This window comes from Falco peregrinus, chromosome 5 (genome assembly GCF_023634155.1).
Source record: "Falco peregrinus isolate bFalPer1 chromosome 5, bFalPer1.pri, whole genome shotgun sequence".
NCBI lineage: Eukaryota > Metazoa > Chordata > Aves > Falconiformes > Falconidae > Falco > Falco peregrinus.
In genome coordinates, this window is record NC_073725.1 from 17,732,842 (window position 1) to 17,748,819 (window position 15,978).

Genomic DNA, 15,978 nt, shown 5'->3' on the forward strand with positions numbered 1-15,978 from the left:
CGAGTACAAGCATACAAGACTCGAAGCCTGCTGGAGTTGTAGCGATGGGGAGAGAAAAGCTTAACACTCATGGCACTGTTCCCCACATTCAAAGGCTCTCAGAGGAAACTGCCAGGAAAGCAAATATGGTTTTAAGCGGGGATGTCTCCAGAGACTTAGAAATCTTTCTACTGGATGTTCTGAATATGGTTTCAAGTCTCAGAAATCCTGATAAGAAAGTTCCTGCTGAGATGTTCTGTTGAAGTTAAAATGTCTATACAGAGCCACAGGAAATCAGCAGATAAAACGTGCGTTAGAGACTCACTATGCACATTTCTGAGCCTTCGGAGAATTACATTAAGTGCAAAAGAGGAAGAATAATTTATGGAGATTTACAGAATCGGTAAACATATTTATTTTTATTATGAATATTATAACCATGTACATTGTACATGAGTACTAATCCATGCATTAGGCTGTGAAGATTTTTCTGGGTTTTTCTTGGCTGTTTGTAAAAAGGCAGACACTTGCTGCACTGATTTGTGACCCTGTCCCCTTTACTCAACCATGGCATTTGCTCCTGCATTCAGCTGTGACTCAGAGATCTCCCAAAGCATGAGGATGTTCAGTTCCCAGGACATACCTTTAGTCCACCTCTAATTTTAATGAACCAGAAATGGAACAAGGAACAGAAAAAGGAGGTGACCGAAAACCAGGGCAGCATCTCCAGAGGTACTCTGATAGCTGGGGACTAGGAATCCCAGCTAGAGCATAGCAGTGCACTGCTGCCATGGTGCCCGCAACATGTTTTATCACAGAAGCATCTTGTGTTTTGAATGCCCGCTACGGATATGCTTTTAACACACCAGGCAGACAGCGACACTCTCAAAGCTCTTGTGTGCATACTGTTTTATCTACTGTCATCAAAAATGTAAAAAGGGGAAAGAAAAGGGTGAGATTTTGTTTTTCAAGTACATGTGAAAACAGATTTTCTCTCTGTTCCTCCAGGGAGAAACTCCCTGACACATCTTCCAGGGCTGTGGGCTGGGTAGACAAAACCCAAATGGACAGAGGGCAAGCCCAGGCCCTAGGAGAGAGACCAAAACCCAGGTCACAGCCACCAGGCTTCTGCCTGTGGTGGCAGGGGAGGGAAGAGAGGCAGAAATGGGGCATTAACATCATGCAGTGCCGTGGTGAGGGCAGTGCAATGCTGCCTGCACCAGCTGCTGTCCCTTCTTCCCTCCATCGCCCTGCCCTGGTGCCACCCTGGGCAGACTTCCCATGCAGCTGGGGCAGCTTCGCCTCCGTACATCAGCCCCTTCATAGCAAAAGCTGGGTAGCAGGCAAAGGAAGGGAAACCCAGAAACAAACCAAGGATGAACAAATGCATAGCAGCAGAAATCACTGAGAGATATTTGCAAAACTCTGCTGCTAATGTAACTATGGGTGCAAAAGATACAGGGTCAAAAAGAGACCTTGCTTCATCAATCTGGTTTTTGAAGGAGAAAATGGATGTTCGTGGGAAAAGGGCTGCAAATGATCAAATGAAGGTGGAATAGGAGAAAAATACTATGTATTTATATATACTTATTTATAGAGGTGGGACAACAGAGGACTTTGCTGCAGCTGCAGAGGAGGCTGGCTTTCCCTCTGAGGCACAGGAGATTCATGTAAACAGGAAGCAGTGAGCAGCTCCGTCATCACAAAGGTGTAAAAAAGCCCTTTGGCCTGGCCCTGATCTATATGACACATTTAAATGGTCTAGATAAGACAGTACAGAGGCAGTGACTTCGCTCTAATCTAACTGCCTGATGAATATGTCTGCAGTTAGCAGGACACTGGACTCAATAAAGGCAGTGAGTGGGAAGGAGATAAGCAAGGGAACAGTGATATGTTTGTTCAGGTGTTAGCATGACAAACATTTTACACCTGCAAACTTCTTTTTTTTTTAAATTAATTCCCTTCCCATTTGCTGAAGGTTCCCGTCTCTATGACTGTCTCTTTGGAAAAGCAGATAAATGGCTTTTCTAGTATCAGGTCTAGACAAAAAAAAAGTGGAGAGGCTCATTTGTGTGCACCATGGCCACTCCGTTGCCACAGAGGCAGCCTTGAGAGAGGTCCCACTGTGGCAGAAATGAGTAATAAAGAAATGGGAATTTCTGGGATACACTCTGTCTCTTTTTATGAGCCAAGCTGTCCTCCCATCTGCACCAGTAAAGCCCCTCAGTGCTCTAGAGCTGGCACCTGGGAGATGCTGTGCTGCCTCCAGTCTCACTGACTGATGGGAGCCCTGGGCAATAAGGATCCCTGAAAATCAGACTAGTGGCTTTTAGCCTTTTTTACATTTTGTTTTCAGGGGATTTCCTAAAATGGTAACATTACCTTATTAATTCTTCAGCCACAACAATCTTGGAGCGGATTTTTAGCTTATTAAAAATAATGCAGTATGTCAGGCAGTGCGAAGCTAACATGAAACTAACTCTACCTAAAAGAGCAACTTGCTGAAAAAGAAAACCTGATTTTCTACATCCTTTATCTACTTTATAGTCACTTGTCATCATGATAATGGTATAATAACTAGCATAAAACTCTGACTTACTAGGGGTTTTATTTTTCTTTTGTAGCAATAGACCACTACCAAAAGACTGCAGTTGGTGAGCAAAGAAAATTGGACCATGATAAATACCCTGTATCTCTCTGAGACCCAGCTCTGCTATGGACTTTCTCTCTCCCCAAAGCCCATCTGAAACATTTTAAGACTTCAAGGCAGACTGGACCCCACTTGCTTCTCTGTTTCGGTCCTGGGGGGGGAGGAAGCAAGGAGAGGAGACATCTAACCCTGCCTCACTGAAGCTGCAGGAGACTCCAGAGATGAAATGTCTGTCTGCCGGTGAGCTGGGTTTGCTTTGGGCAGCAATGGTCTACCCAGAGGAAGGGATCCTGGATGACTTAGTTATCAGGCTGCTCTCCATCACCATTCCCTTCTCCCTGACAGAGAAACTACATGAAGCCTGGCAAATGTGTGGGACAGACTGACGGTCCCCCTGGCAGCCAGCAGCAGCAGCTTAGTGGCAGGGGAAAAGAAACACTTGATAAGAAATCTTCAGAAAGGATTAGAGGAAGACTAAATTTGCAATCTTAAAAACGCAAGAAGGTTTAGGTTCACACCATTTCCCTTGTCACTACCATCTTTGTCTTTTGAGTAAGTTCAGTGAAATCTCGTCCCTGGTTCTGACAGCAATGTTTCAACTGATTTCAGTGTGGATCTGCAATGTCACCCTCTGCGTACTCAGACTTTGTGCCAGCTGTACCTGCAGCTGGCGTGACTGAAAACTGTGGGCCAGAAAATCAGCGGGGGCATTCTGATGCAACATCAGATCGTTACCCAGCTCAGGATTTGGCCTTGTCTTTCCTAACTGCCTTTCATGGCTTCACAAAAATCCTGGCAAAACCGACCGCAAAAATGAAAGGGTGTGAAGGAGCAATTTTAACTCCAGTACCTGATGCAGCTTTCAGTAAGATGTTAGCACAAAACACCCAGCAGCGTCTGGTCTCCTCTCCCACTCCCACCTGAGAGGCTGCTTTTCTCTGCACCCCACCAGGGCAGCAGCTGGGGCAGCTCATCCCGCTCCACAGCAGCGGTCCCACGGGAGCAGCGGTCCTTGTGGGCGTGGGTGCGTGCCCGCACACCTCCATGCTGATGCTATGGATGTAAACACTTGTCATCACTTAGATCTAGCTACCGTCCATCCTGATTTGCTCTTAGTGTGAATTCAGAAAGGTGTGACGTGACCGGTGGATGACACAGGGTGGTTTAGTGAACCGGGCTTGAAAACAGTGAAAGAAAAAGGAACGGGCAAGAGAGTCTCTTCCATGAGAGAGGTATCTTCACAGCAAAATGAGGGACATCTGGCCAAGCTGTGGTTTCATCAGCAGAGATACCAGCAGCACGGCATGGCCTTCCCACTAACTGGAAAACACAGCGTGTGTCCCTGGTTCTGGGTGTCCCTCCAACAGCTTGCTCCACAGCCCTGCAGCTACATCTGCCCTCATATTGTTTTCCATGCTCAGGAGACCAGCCTCCCAGAGATACGCCTGTCCACATGCCACCCGCAGTGCAGTCCTGACCACGAATCCGTTCAAAGTTTGGCCTTTCATACTGGCTCTTATTTAGTGTATAATTTCTTCTAAATAAAGCCACCCAGACTGCTGGGGGAGGGAAAAGCAAACCGAGCTTTTACTCTGGAGGTGGAAAACAGGACAGGATTCCCTACCACATCACAGAAATACCCAGGGGCTCTGACCAGAAGGGATCAGAGCACTGGTGTGTCTGCACAGCACCTGGTCTGTGGTGCGAGGCAGTGGGTGCCCCAGGGAGCTCACCTCAAGCCAGCTTGGGTAAGGCAGGTGCTGCCTGGCATGCTGCACGGTCTGCAGCTTCCCCAGCAGCTGGGAGCGGCGTCCACATTTTGGGAAGGTGCAGCTCAAACCCAGGGAACTCTCTAAGGCTGGAAAGATAAAATAAGGTTGAACCAAAACAGTGCAGGTCTTGCAGGGCATACCATGTTCTTCCCTAGTGTCCTACTGACTTGCAACCAAGCCATTGTCTCTCTTTCCCAAACCTCCTGGAAAGGTGCCCACCTGGTTTCACTAGTCTCTTTCTTGGACATTGAGACGAGAATGGCAGAATTTTCGCAGGTCAGGTATTAACCTTTTTCCAGTGGATTGTCATGACATTGAAGTTCTGTCCCCCCTTTTTTTTCCTGGCTTTACATGTGTGCGTGCCTGAGAGAGAGAGAGATGTGTTTGCACATGTTTAGCAATTCATTTATTTAATTATTTAATTCATTGTCCTGCTTTCAGCTGGGATAGAGTTAACTCTCTTCCTAGTAGCTGGTGCAGTGTTGTGATTTGGATTTGGTGTGAGAGAAATGTTGATAGCACACTGATGGTTTTAGTTGTTGCTGGGTGATGTTTATACCAAATCAAGGACTTTTTGGTTCCTTGGGCGCTGCCAGTGAGAGGGCTGGAGAGGCACGGGAAATTGGGAGGGGACACAGCCAGGAGACGTGACCCAAACTAGCCAAAGAGGCATTCCATGCCATACGATGTCATGCTGAGTATATAAACTGGGGGAAGGAGAAGCAAAGGCAGGACCTTTGGCATTATGACGTTTTTCTTCCCGACTAACCGTTACGCGTGATGGAGCCCTGCTGTCCTGGGGATGGCCGAACACCTGCCTGCCCATGGGAAGCAGTGAAGGAATTCCTTGCTTTGCTTTGCTTGCGTGCGCAGCTTTTGCTTTACCTGTTAAACACTTATCTCAGCCCTTGAGTCTCACATTCCTTTCCAGAGGGGGAGTGAGTGAGCGACTGCGTGGTGCTTGGTTGCTGGCCAGGGTTAAACCATGACACCCATCCATCTCCAGTATCGATCCCTGCGCAGGCTGCAATGGCCAGGTGCACCCAGTGGCTGCAGTGGATGTGAATGGCTTGCAGCCACGTATCTTCAGTGGACGAGCTGGATACCTCCCCAGGGCCACGGCAGAGACACCCACAGGTCCCCTCCGGGTGTCCCTGCACAGGAAAGCAATGGCTGCATGTTAGCCAGGGGGCACAGATGGAGCAGAAGGTGATGAGTGCCTTCATGGGAAATGTGGTTCTGCTTTGGGCAGCAGAGGGGTACCACCCGGCTTCTGGCTGTGCTGCAGCTCTCAGCGCCTTTCCAAGCCCTTCATTACCCACTCACGGTGTCTGAGATTATGCAAAGGCTGCTTTCATGAAAAAGCAGAAATATCTGGCCTAGGATCCACCATCTTAAAGCAGACACCACAGAGCGATCCCAGCAGGCTTGGAGGACAGCATACCAGCAGAAGACATGACAGGCTTGCTTTGCAGCTATACACCTTTGCAGCACTCCTCCACTGCAGTGAGGGTGAGGATCAGATCTCCATAACTGTGTTTTCATACAGTAAGAGGATATTCTTCAAGTGGTGTAATCAAATTCCAACCTGAACACGCACAAAGGAAATAAGTAATCTTCCCAGTGTTTACATTCATTACACTCAGTAACTCTGTTCTGGGCACGTCTCAGAACTAAGTTTTGAAGGGCAAACATGGTTGGACCAGGCTTGTACTAGTGGAAGAAACAAAAACAGTTTGGGAAAATGAAGAACAAACCTTAAGCCTCAGCTGCAATCTAAAATTAGGTTTCAAAGTGCAGTAAGAATGTAAAGATCCAAGCAATTATTTTGCCACCATTTATTGCTGATTGCCTCTGTCTTTCCAAACCTCAGGCTGTTCTGGAAGCAGAAACATTAGGAAATATATCTTTAAAACGTTATTGAGTTTATTAATAAGACCTGTTTCAATTTAAATTTTCAAGTCCATGGGATAAAAATCAGTCAAATAAGAACAAAATTTCACTCAATCTTTTTCTTTTTGAACAAAAGATGGGTCAACTCAATTGTGAAATTCAGATCTGGGGACAGCTTTTGGATGCTGCAAATGTCTCGGATTTGCAATCAAACTTCACTGTAGCTTATTACCGAAACACAGCGGTCACGAATCTTTGACCTGGATCAGCAGGTTAAATTCCTTCTCAAGGACTACAAAGTCCTTGAGGGGCCTTGGTATTCCAGGATACCAGGGTTGTGCATCTGATTCTTCTGATTCTCCACTAGCTTTGTCAAAAGCCATTTCCCCCTCAGCTTCTGCAGTGGGGCAGGTGCGTAGCCCATGGAGTTACTGGTGGCAAGGGCAGACCTGGCTTTGATAGTTTCCCTCTAGGCGAGATGAAAGGGAAGGGAACGCTCACCAGGTGATGCTATCATCATCAGGCAGCTGCCAGGATTGTCTGGGCACATTGCAATGGACTTTCAACTCCCAACAGGGAGCACGGGTAATTTTTCCCATGTATGCTTTGTGACGCATACCCAATGAGTCACTCCTAACAAATAAAGCTCCTCAGTGGCAGCAGTACCACCCCTTTACTCCCCCAAGCATAACAGCAAGATAGTGCAGCCAGTCTAATTACCTCTTCCCCCAACTAATGATCATTCATTGGATTTGAGATGACTCATAGCTGGCCTTTGATCATCACCAGTCCTGCACACAGTGGGTAAGAGCTGCGGTAGCTATGCAAAGGACTTGGCTTGCTTGCAAGACTCTGACCTTGGCAGCTGCCACCAGGTTTGCAGGGGCAGGTGGAGGGGGAGCCAGCCCACCCCTGTCCTGTGGCAATGGGTTGCTATGCATGGCTGGATGCGGTGGGGCTGGTTTGACTTAAGCTAAATGCATCTCCCCACCATCGAACCTCAGTGTGGTCAGACGGAGGGTGGGGGGCAGCTGTGGGAGACAGGAGGAAGAAACACGGCTGCCTCCAGCCTCTCTTGGTGTGAACTCACCACTTCACCTTTGCAAGCTCTAACAACCATGGCAACAAGGCCAGTTACACTGAAAATGAGATGGGTTCAAGGTCCAACATCAAAGGGGAGCAGTTTCTACCCACACTGCTCTCAGAGCGCAAGGCTCCGTGGCAAATTTGTGGTTAGCCTGCTGAAAGCACCCAGGAATTGCTCAAGCCAGTCTGCTCTCATCAACAAGGAAATCCCTGTCCTTGGGGTTTGGGATCGGTTTTTTTTTTTTTCATTGCTCTGTCTAATCTAGGGGGAGGGTTTGGGGCAAACAAAGCAAAGCCCAGGTGCCCCTGAGCCTTCTCCTCCCGTAGCCTAACATGCCCTGCAAAAAAGCAGCAGCGGAGCTTAAGATCACACTGTTGCTGGGATTTGGGTGGCTTGACCATCATCAATTAACCCCCCCCTCCACCCCAAATTTGTAATAATTACACAACTGAGGTCTTCAGATTTGTAATAATTACACATGCCTGAAGTCTTTGTTTTTTCATGTCATTCACCAGTTGGTTACATGTGAAGAAGTTAAATAAAGGCACTCTTGCCCCCCACTTGCACTGACCCCCAACACCTGCATCCCCAGCAAACTCTGCGAAGGTCAGTGAGAAAACTCAGGCCTGAGCACAAGGGAGAACTAGAGACTAGAGAGGGAGGAAAATCTCATTTGCTACAGGATCCTTACCTACAGCTGTGCTCCTCTGTGATTTAATGAAGGATGCTGGCTCTCCCCATGTTACAAAGCTGGCTTTTCACTAGCCCTGGGCTGGGGAGCTCTGCAGGGGGTCCTCCCGCAAGTGTTCCCACGAAGAAGGTCAGGGCAGTATCCTGCTATACCTTCTGTGCCAAGAGGAGCGCAGCTCAAGGTTACCCTGCAGCCTTGCTGCAGAGGGGAATTTGGGACATGACTCAGGGATTCTGCATCAGACGGTTCTCTCCCCCGCTCTGCCCAAAGCAGCATCTTCAGTTTCAGGTGCCTTTGAGCAGATGCCCAGTGAATCTAGGATTGAAATGGTGCAGCAAGGAAGACCTGGGAGATAGCTAGCACTCACACCCCTTGCTCAGTGCAGGGAAGAGGAACATGTGCTGCAGTTCATCTGTACGGCCCCCAGGCTCTCCTATAGCACAGGGGCCTCACATGAAAAATAGGTTGGGAGAGCAGGACTCATTCGTGATCAGGACATAAGGAGATGAAAGATAATTATGTCTGTAGCTGTGCACCATGTTTTCAGACAGGACGTTACTGCATTTTGTATTCTGACTTTGAGACTCCCCTATTTTTTTCTGAATGGCAGCATCACCATTAATTGCAAAGCGCTGTGTGGGAGTTCCAATTAAGCAGCTTTCACTGAATGGTACTAGGACATATTTTGAACTCTTTATGGGGTCATGCATATTTTTAACTCTTGGAAGAAACTTTGTTTCCAGGGAAGTATATGGCTGATAAGACCAGCTCTGTATATAACCAGGAAACCAGCTTTTTCAAGGTGGGAGGAATTTGATGCTTCGAGTGAGCAGGAAGCATATAGCTTCACAGCATATTTGCATTAGTGCCAGCCTCCCCAGCAGCATGAATTGCAGCACCGTAGAGCAATATTTACTCTCTGAAAGCAGAAACATATCTATATGCTAAGGCAGAGCCATGACTTTTAGGAAAACATTTGGTTGCGATTGAATCCACCTTCTGCTGCAAAACTTCACCATGCAATCTGGAGACTTAAGTTTTAGACTTTCTAGCTGGAATAAATGTTATTTCTTTTTAAAAGTTGAGCTAACTCATCTGCCTCCCCAAGTTTGGAAGAGGCTGCTGAGGAAGCAATGAGATAAATGTTGCAAGGTGCCACAACTACACTGCAAGTATGACAATACTTTGTGTTCCTCTCCAAGTCCTGACACTCCCAATCTTTACACTAGCAGCTCAGCTGTCTACGGAGAAAACTGCTCCTTGTTCCCAGTTTCAGGGAAAGCTTTAAAAGTGCTGGCACAAAAAGGTCAAGAACTAGAAGGCAAATGAAAACATGATTAATCACATCGGTTTTGGAGGCACGTAGTACACAGACTCCCGAGTGTTAATCCTCAAAGCTGAGCTTGATCCTACAGCTTTCAACACTTTTACATATGGAAGTGCTGTTGGCTTCAGCAGGACGGGGCTCCTCATGCTGCCCAGCCTGAAGCTGCCTCCCCAGCCCTGCAGGGAGAAGCGCCCAGCTGCCTGGCTGCCGGCACCTCCTGCCTCCCCCAGCAGCTTTGCCAGTGCACTTCGGCATGGGGTACACATGGAAAAAAACCCAACCAAAGTACATGATTTTCAGCTGTGGAACGTGAAATTGCAAGTGCAGAGAAACAGCATAAATGGACACTGTGACAGGGATGAGACAGAGGACGAGCCACACTTTGTATTATTAACACATTTGGTTAATTCAGTGGATCTGTTGGGTTTTTGGGTTTTTTTCTGCTAATGGGAAATAAGCTGCCACAGGATTTTTAATTTTGTGCATCAGAGCCCTGGTTGCCATCCAGAAGAGGAGACCTTGATAACAAGGTCTTGCTACACATTCAAGATGACAACGCACAAGGGCTGGTGTTAGCAACACTTTTTCTGGGTACCATACAAGGCATCCAGATGAGGTGAGGGAGACAGAGGCTTCACACCTTTCACTGGAGAGCTGTTATCACTGTTGCGCTACTGCTGTGCCTCATGGGTTTATTGCCCCCCCTCGCCCTAGACTTCAGAATTGCTGCTCCAGTTCAGTGGGGTGGGGTAATAGACAGCGATAACCAGACATCAATAAACAGGGAGGGGACCAGCAGGTAAATCTATCATGTGTGTCCCTATCAATCCAGAGGTGCAGCCTGGTAATCTTTTGGGCAGGGTGCTGAGAACATCAGAGCTCTGGCAGGCTGCAGTCACTTTGACCCGGCTGTCCCAGTGTTAGCTCATGTTACTAACAGGCTTTGCAGCCCTCCTTGAGCTCAGACTTACAGTGACTACACTGTCACTGCTGGCACCCGAGCACCGCTAAACTGAGACTGGATCTTGTCTACTGGATCTAGCCATGCTCTGGGGTAGTGGTGGTCTCCTGTCTGCAGAGTGAACTGAGAAAAAAAAACCCCACAGCCTCAGAGAAAGACACAAAAACCTCTTGCAGGCTTTAGAAAACAGGTATTTGCACTGGATGAACTGCAAAAACCTTTGGGCATCAGGAAATGTTAGGAGGGATAAAGGTTCAAAGCAATAGTGGAAGGAATAGATTGGGAGGAGGGCAAATAGAAAATAGGAAGTGGGTAGACAAAAAAAAGAGGGAGAGGATGAGGGAGGAGTATGCCACTAATAGAAAAATGTAGCTGGATCTGGAAAGCATCATCAGTGTACAACCACAAAGACAATCTCAATCATTCTCATTTATTTTAACATTTTGTTTATTGCTCTGTCACAGTTGCTATCCTGTTCCAAAACTTAACAGTTCCTGTAAAAACATATTTAGGCAGACTGTCAGTGTCAAAGCATTTTTTTTATTTTTTTTTTTTATTTTTTTACTAGAAAATTTGAATTTGGGTCTAGACTGCCTGGAGACAAGCATTTCAGGAAACACTCCTTCTTCCTCCCTCATCCTTCCTAACCCCAGCTATGCCCATCAGATGGGCTCAGCATCATGCAGCCTGTCAGAAAGATGGTAATACAGGCTGGTGTAGAACTTTTACCTTTCTGCTCAATCAGCCCTCCTGTATTCACCCTTTCATTCTGGGAGAGAAACAAAAGCAAAGAGAAAAATGAACATGAAGATCCCTGCAAGCTGAAGTGTTATCTCAGGAGTCACAGAAAGCTCCGCACTGACTTCACCTGGCCGCTGCCCCCAGCCCAGGCTGTGCCTGTCAGAGCACAGATCCTGGGCACACAGCAGCACCACAGCACACACCTCTCCAGCAGCCAGGCAGGCTCTCCTGCACTCTCCCTTCCCCCAGGCCCTCCCTTCCTAACAAATCAAGTATAATAAATCTCCACTCTGCCTGAGCAAAGATCAACCTCAGAATTTGCACCATTAAATGATAAAGTGTAGAAAACTCAACTTTGTTTCCTGGGAGCCTGTTATGCCCTGTCTCTCTGCTGCTCCCAAAAGGGCAAGTTCAAAAGACTGGAAAAAACTGCAGTGAGCTCAGCTGCATTTCTCCGGTCAAGCTGCTGCCCTGAAGTGCCCAGCGAGACCTGGCTGCCCCATCAGTCCGCCCAGCCCAGAGCATCCAGAGCACTCCTGCAGGAATGGGGCTCCTGGCACTTCCCAGAGGGGCAGCTGCTGCTTTGGTGGAGGACCAGGAAAGCTGGTGGCACAGACCAGGCTCCCTCCATCCATTGCTTCAGCCCAGTCCTCGGAAGGGACTTTTCCCTGCCCCAGGACAAGCTGGCTTTGCAGGTCACAATAGGGCACACAGGCAGGGGGAGGAGAGGGATGCCCTCGCTCTCCCAGCGGTCTCTAGGTATGCTTCGGGCTGAGATTAACCCAAACGACCCTGTGTTCCCCGGAGAAGTGAGTCAGAGTGAGTCAGCTCCCATGCGGCCGCCCTTTCCGCTCTCAGCTGCACAAGAAACACTGTATTATTGATGGCAAGCTTCACGGGGAGGTGAAAACAGCGATGGAGAACGATTGTACTCCACAGTGGTGCACATGCAGGCTTTGGTGCCCAGAAATGCTCCACGTCTTCTTCCCCACTGCCCACAGACACAACATGTGTCCAAGGGTTGCTCCTCCTGAGAGCTGTCCCTCCAAAGAGAGGTTTCTTCCCCGTGCAGGATGACCAGCTTTCCCCTTTCCCACCAGCACATGAACCGAGACTCTCCAGGACAGGATCTGCCACCTGTGGAGACCTGCCACCAGCCTTCTCCCCATCTGCAACCAGCTTGTGCTTCCTCCTAGTCAAATGGGGGAAAAAACCCCACCTAAGCCAGGGTCCAAAGAAATGCATGATCAGATACCGACTCTGCTGCAGCTCATGGGAAGCGACAAACCCACAGGAAAGGATCAGGCTGCCAAGGAGCACAGCAGGCTCGACCGCGGATCCACGCGCACCACAGATGGCTCTTTGTGAGCAGGGGGTGAGCCTGGCCCATGTGTTTCAAGGTTGTATTTCAGCCTGGTTTAGCACACATTAGTCTATTCGAGTTAATTGCAATTGAGCCACCCCGGTTTAGCCTTTTTCAATTGGAAAAAAATGGCAGCTGGATCAGTGTCTGCGAGATTGCACAGAAAATTTGTGTGAAAAGATGGTAACGACCCTGCTTGGGTTTTCCAGCTGGGCCAGCAGATTTTTCTTGTGGCAGCTGCCCTTGTGTACGGCAGACTCTTTTCCTTCGGAAAGGTGGTAGTTTAAATTGGAGTTAGATGTGCGGTACCTGCCAAGTTCAACATGCCTCCGAGACAAACACGGCTCTGTCCGTGAAGGCCCCCGCGCTGCCGAGGCTGCGCAAAGGCCAGCTCAGCTATGGAAAACAGCAGGGAGAGGACTTGGCTGCCTGAAAATGCAACTGCTTCTTATAATGTAGACATAAACTTTTCAAGGAAGGGTTGCTGGAAGGGCAGAGAGAAATGTGAAATACAGGTCTGACTATTTTTTTTTGTGTTATTGTTAATAATAATATTACTATTATTATTGTTAGTATTTTTGCAAGAGTTCATTCCCAGTCCCCCCGCGCTGTGCACAGGCATTGCTCTGAGTGCTGGCTGCCCCTGCACCAGGACTTCTCAGCCCCAGGACCAGCAGGTTTCAGCCCCTTCCAGCAGTCACACCACTTGTCCTACCTAGGCTTGGAGCCCGCCTCACTCTGCCACTGTGCTCACCGAGCTGCATCCCCAGCAAGAGGGGATGGAGGACAACTGGGATCCATATGCTCTCGAGGATCGATCTCTGAACTGCCTCTCCTGGGTGCTGCTGGAGAAAAATCATGGTCACAGTTTGCTCTCTTCATCTTTAAATCTTGCGGTAGCTGGTGCTGAAGTGCTGAGCTCCTGTACTCAATGCAAGACTAGGATCTGTGATTAAAGTAACATAACCAGTAACCTAGTCATTCATAAATCCATTCTGCCATCCTCATTATCTACCCCAGTTAGCCAGCAGACCCCATCAGGAAGGTGTCTGCAAGCAAAAGAGATCTGAACCTCTCCAGGCAGAAACCCTTTAAAAAGAGGCCCTACACAGCCACACGACCTGGGGATCCCCAAAACGTGATGCCAGAAGAAAAAGCAGAAGCCATGGGAGATGACCTACATGTCTTTTTGTGAGTCCTTCACATTTTAGGCATCCAGAAAGAGCAGCAAAAGGGCCTGATTAACCAAAATGAATCTAATAGCTCCTTGTGCAGCAGTAAAAGATGAAGCTGAAAGGAGGGCTTTTCCAGACTGGTGCATGAACCAGCCCCACAGTGTGGAGAGAGGGATGGGTTGAAAAGAGCTGTGCTGCCAATGCTAAATCTACTGCAAGGAATAGTTTTAGGAACACTGGCAGCTTCAATGCCTCCCTAGCACTCACTCCCAGGACTGTGTTAACAAGCTCAGCCCTAAATCCTCCAATGTTTTCTGCATGAGCAGATCCCACTCCTGAGCAAAACTCATTGGATCTCAGTGGCCCTCCTGGGACTGGACAGGGGATGGCTCTTGGCCACAAGGGACAGAGATGCTGGGAAGGGAAAGGAAGAGGAAATAGGTATGGGAACATTTGGATACAGTGCAGCTGAAGCTGTGCCCATTCAGAGAGCATAAGGGTATCAGGACTTACTGAAATATAGAAGAGATGGCGTTGAACTGTGGGCAAGGGCCTTTTGACACAATGGTCTGTCTTTTGAAAAGTCTGTCTCAAAGAAACTGAGATTTCCCATGGAAATGCATCCATGTCTACAAAAGTTTCCTTGCCTGTACCTGGTCTTGCCTGACGTGTCTCACTTCTCTGCACGGTTTTGCCAGGAGAAGCCCCAGAGCAGCTCCACAGTTTGAACCCCGCTCTGACCAGCTCCAAGCAGGAAAGTGGAGGATCTGTGCCTGTGCCTCGCATCCCAGCTGTGTGCCCCAGTGGTTGGGTCGGTTTTTCCTCCACTACAAGCCTCCTCTTTCTTTCCATGCCACCCAGCACCCAAGCAACCCATCTGATTGTCCTTATTTTCTCTGCCAGTATGACTCACTCTCAGACTACCAGTAGATCCAGTCGAGTTATTCACTGCAATCATTATCATTAATCCAGCCTATTTGCTGAGCCAGCCCTGATGGGTGAATATATTTGTCATTCCTAAGTATTTGCCAAAATAGCCTCGGTGAGCCATTTAGCCCAGGGCCATTCATAGTAGCTATTTGTGTTCCTTTCCATTAAAACTCCTCTGTTCTGTAACGGCCAGCACAAGCCCTGTGCAGTGCTGAAACCCCGCTCAGGTGCTCTTTTGAGCACCTTGGTGCAGGGCACGTGCCCCTGACCCATTTCTGCCTTAGTAGCCTATCTGTGCTGCCAGGATGGCATGACGCAGCTTGGCAGAGTGTAGCACTGGCTCCTGGAGGCAGAGCTCTAACTGCCCAGATAAATGCTTTTCCCCTCTATAACTGTTCCTTTTTTTTTTTTTTTTTTTTTTTTTAAAATTCTCTCTGGTCATAGCTTTTCCTGGCTACAGGCACCAGACTTACGTGGATTTTCTGTTTGCTTCTTCAAAAGTGCACATGCATATGGGTGGAGAAAATCTACTAAATGCCAAAGATTATATTTTTCCAAGTGTTGTAGTAGGTTCTATGGTTACGGTCACAAAGAGCAAAGGAAATGCAAATGCTGAAGTGGCTGCAGGAGCTGGAACTGAGCCTCTGTGCATAAGATGGTGTGTATTTAACATGAGCAAAGCTAGGTGATCTGTTTGAAAACATAACCATGTACAGTGCTGAAGCCTAACGTGTTGTGGGAGGAATTTCTGGTGATGGCTGCCTCAAACTATGCATTGTGTTTCTTGCTTGTTTCCATTTCCTAAACCCTGGTAAGGATGTGCGACATTCTCAGTTGCACAGAACCCTGTATGATCACCATGTAGCTCATCATTAGTGTAATGCAATATGTGTTCAATATAAATTAAGCTATTAACTATGCATGTGTTTGCAATTTGAAGGATTCACCCCCTATTAAATATGGGGCAAGTCAGCAAAAAAATCCTTTAGTGACATATTTGTTGTAAATCCTGACAAGTTAAAAAAGGCCCTCAGATAAAAAATACTGACATCTAACCCAGAAAGTGGCAAAGCTGAGCCCAGTCTGGTCTCTGTAAACATAAATAAAAATTCAGCTTTTGAGACAGGTGTTGTTCAAAAAGAGCCCTGGATTAGCCAGACAGCAATAACTTCATTCCTTCAGACTCCACAACCACAAGGATCCCAATGTGTGGTGACTGTTAAACAAAAAATGACAGAAGAGACAAATTGCTTGAAACCTCTCCCAAATTTAAGCCCGTGGAAGTCAAAGCTGATTACACCAGACATGCATTTGGCCCATAAACTGCTGAAAAGCAGGCAATCAGTTATTTTCTTTGCTTGCAAGACAAAGACTCCTCTGATAGAGGCCCTGGATGTGGCCACAGCACG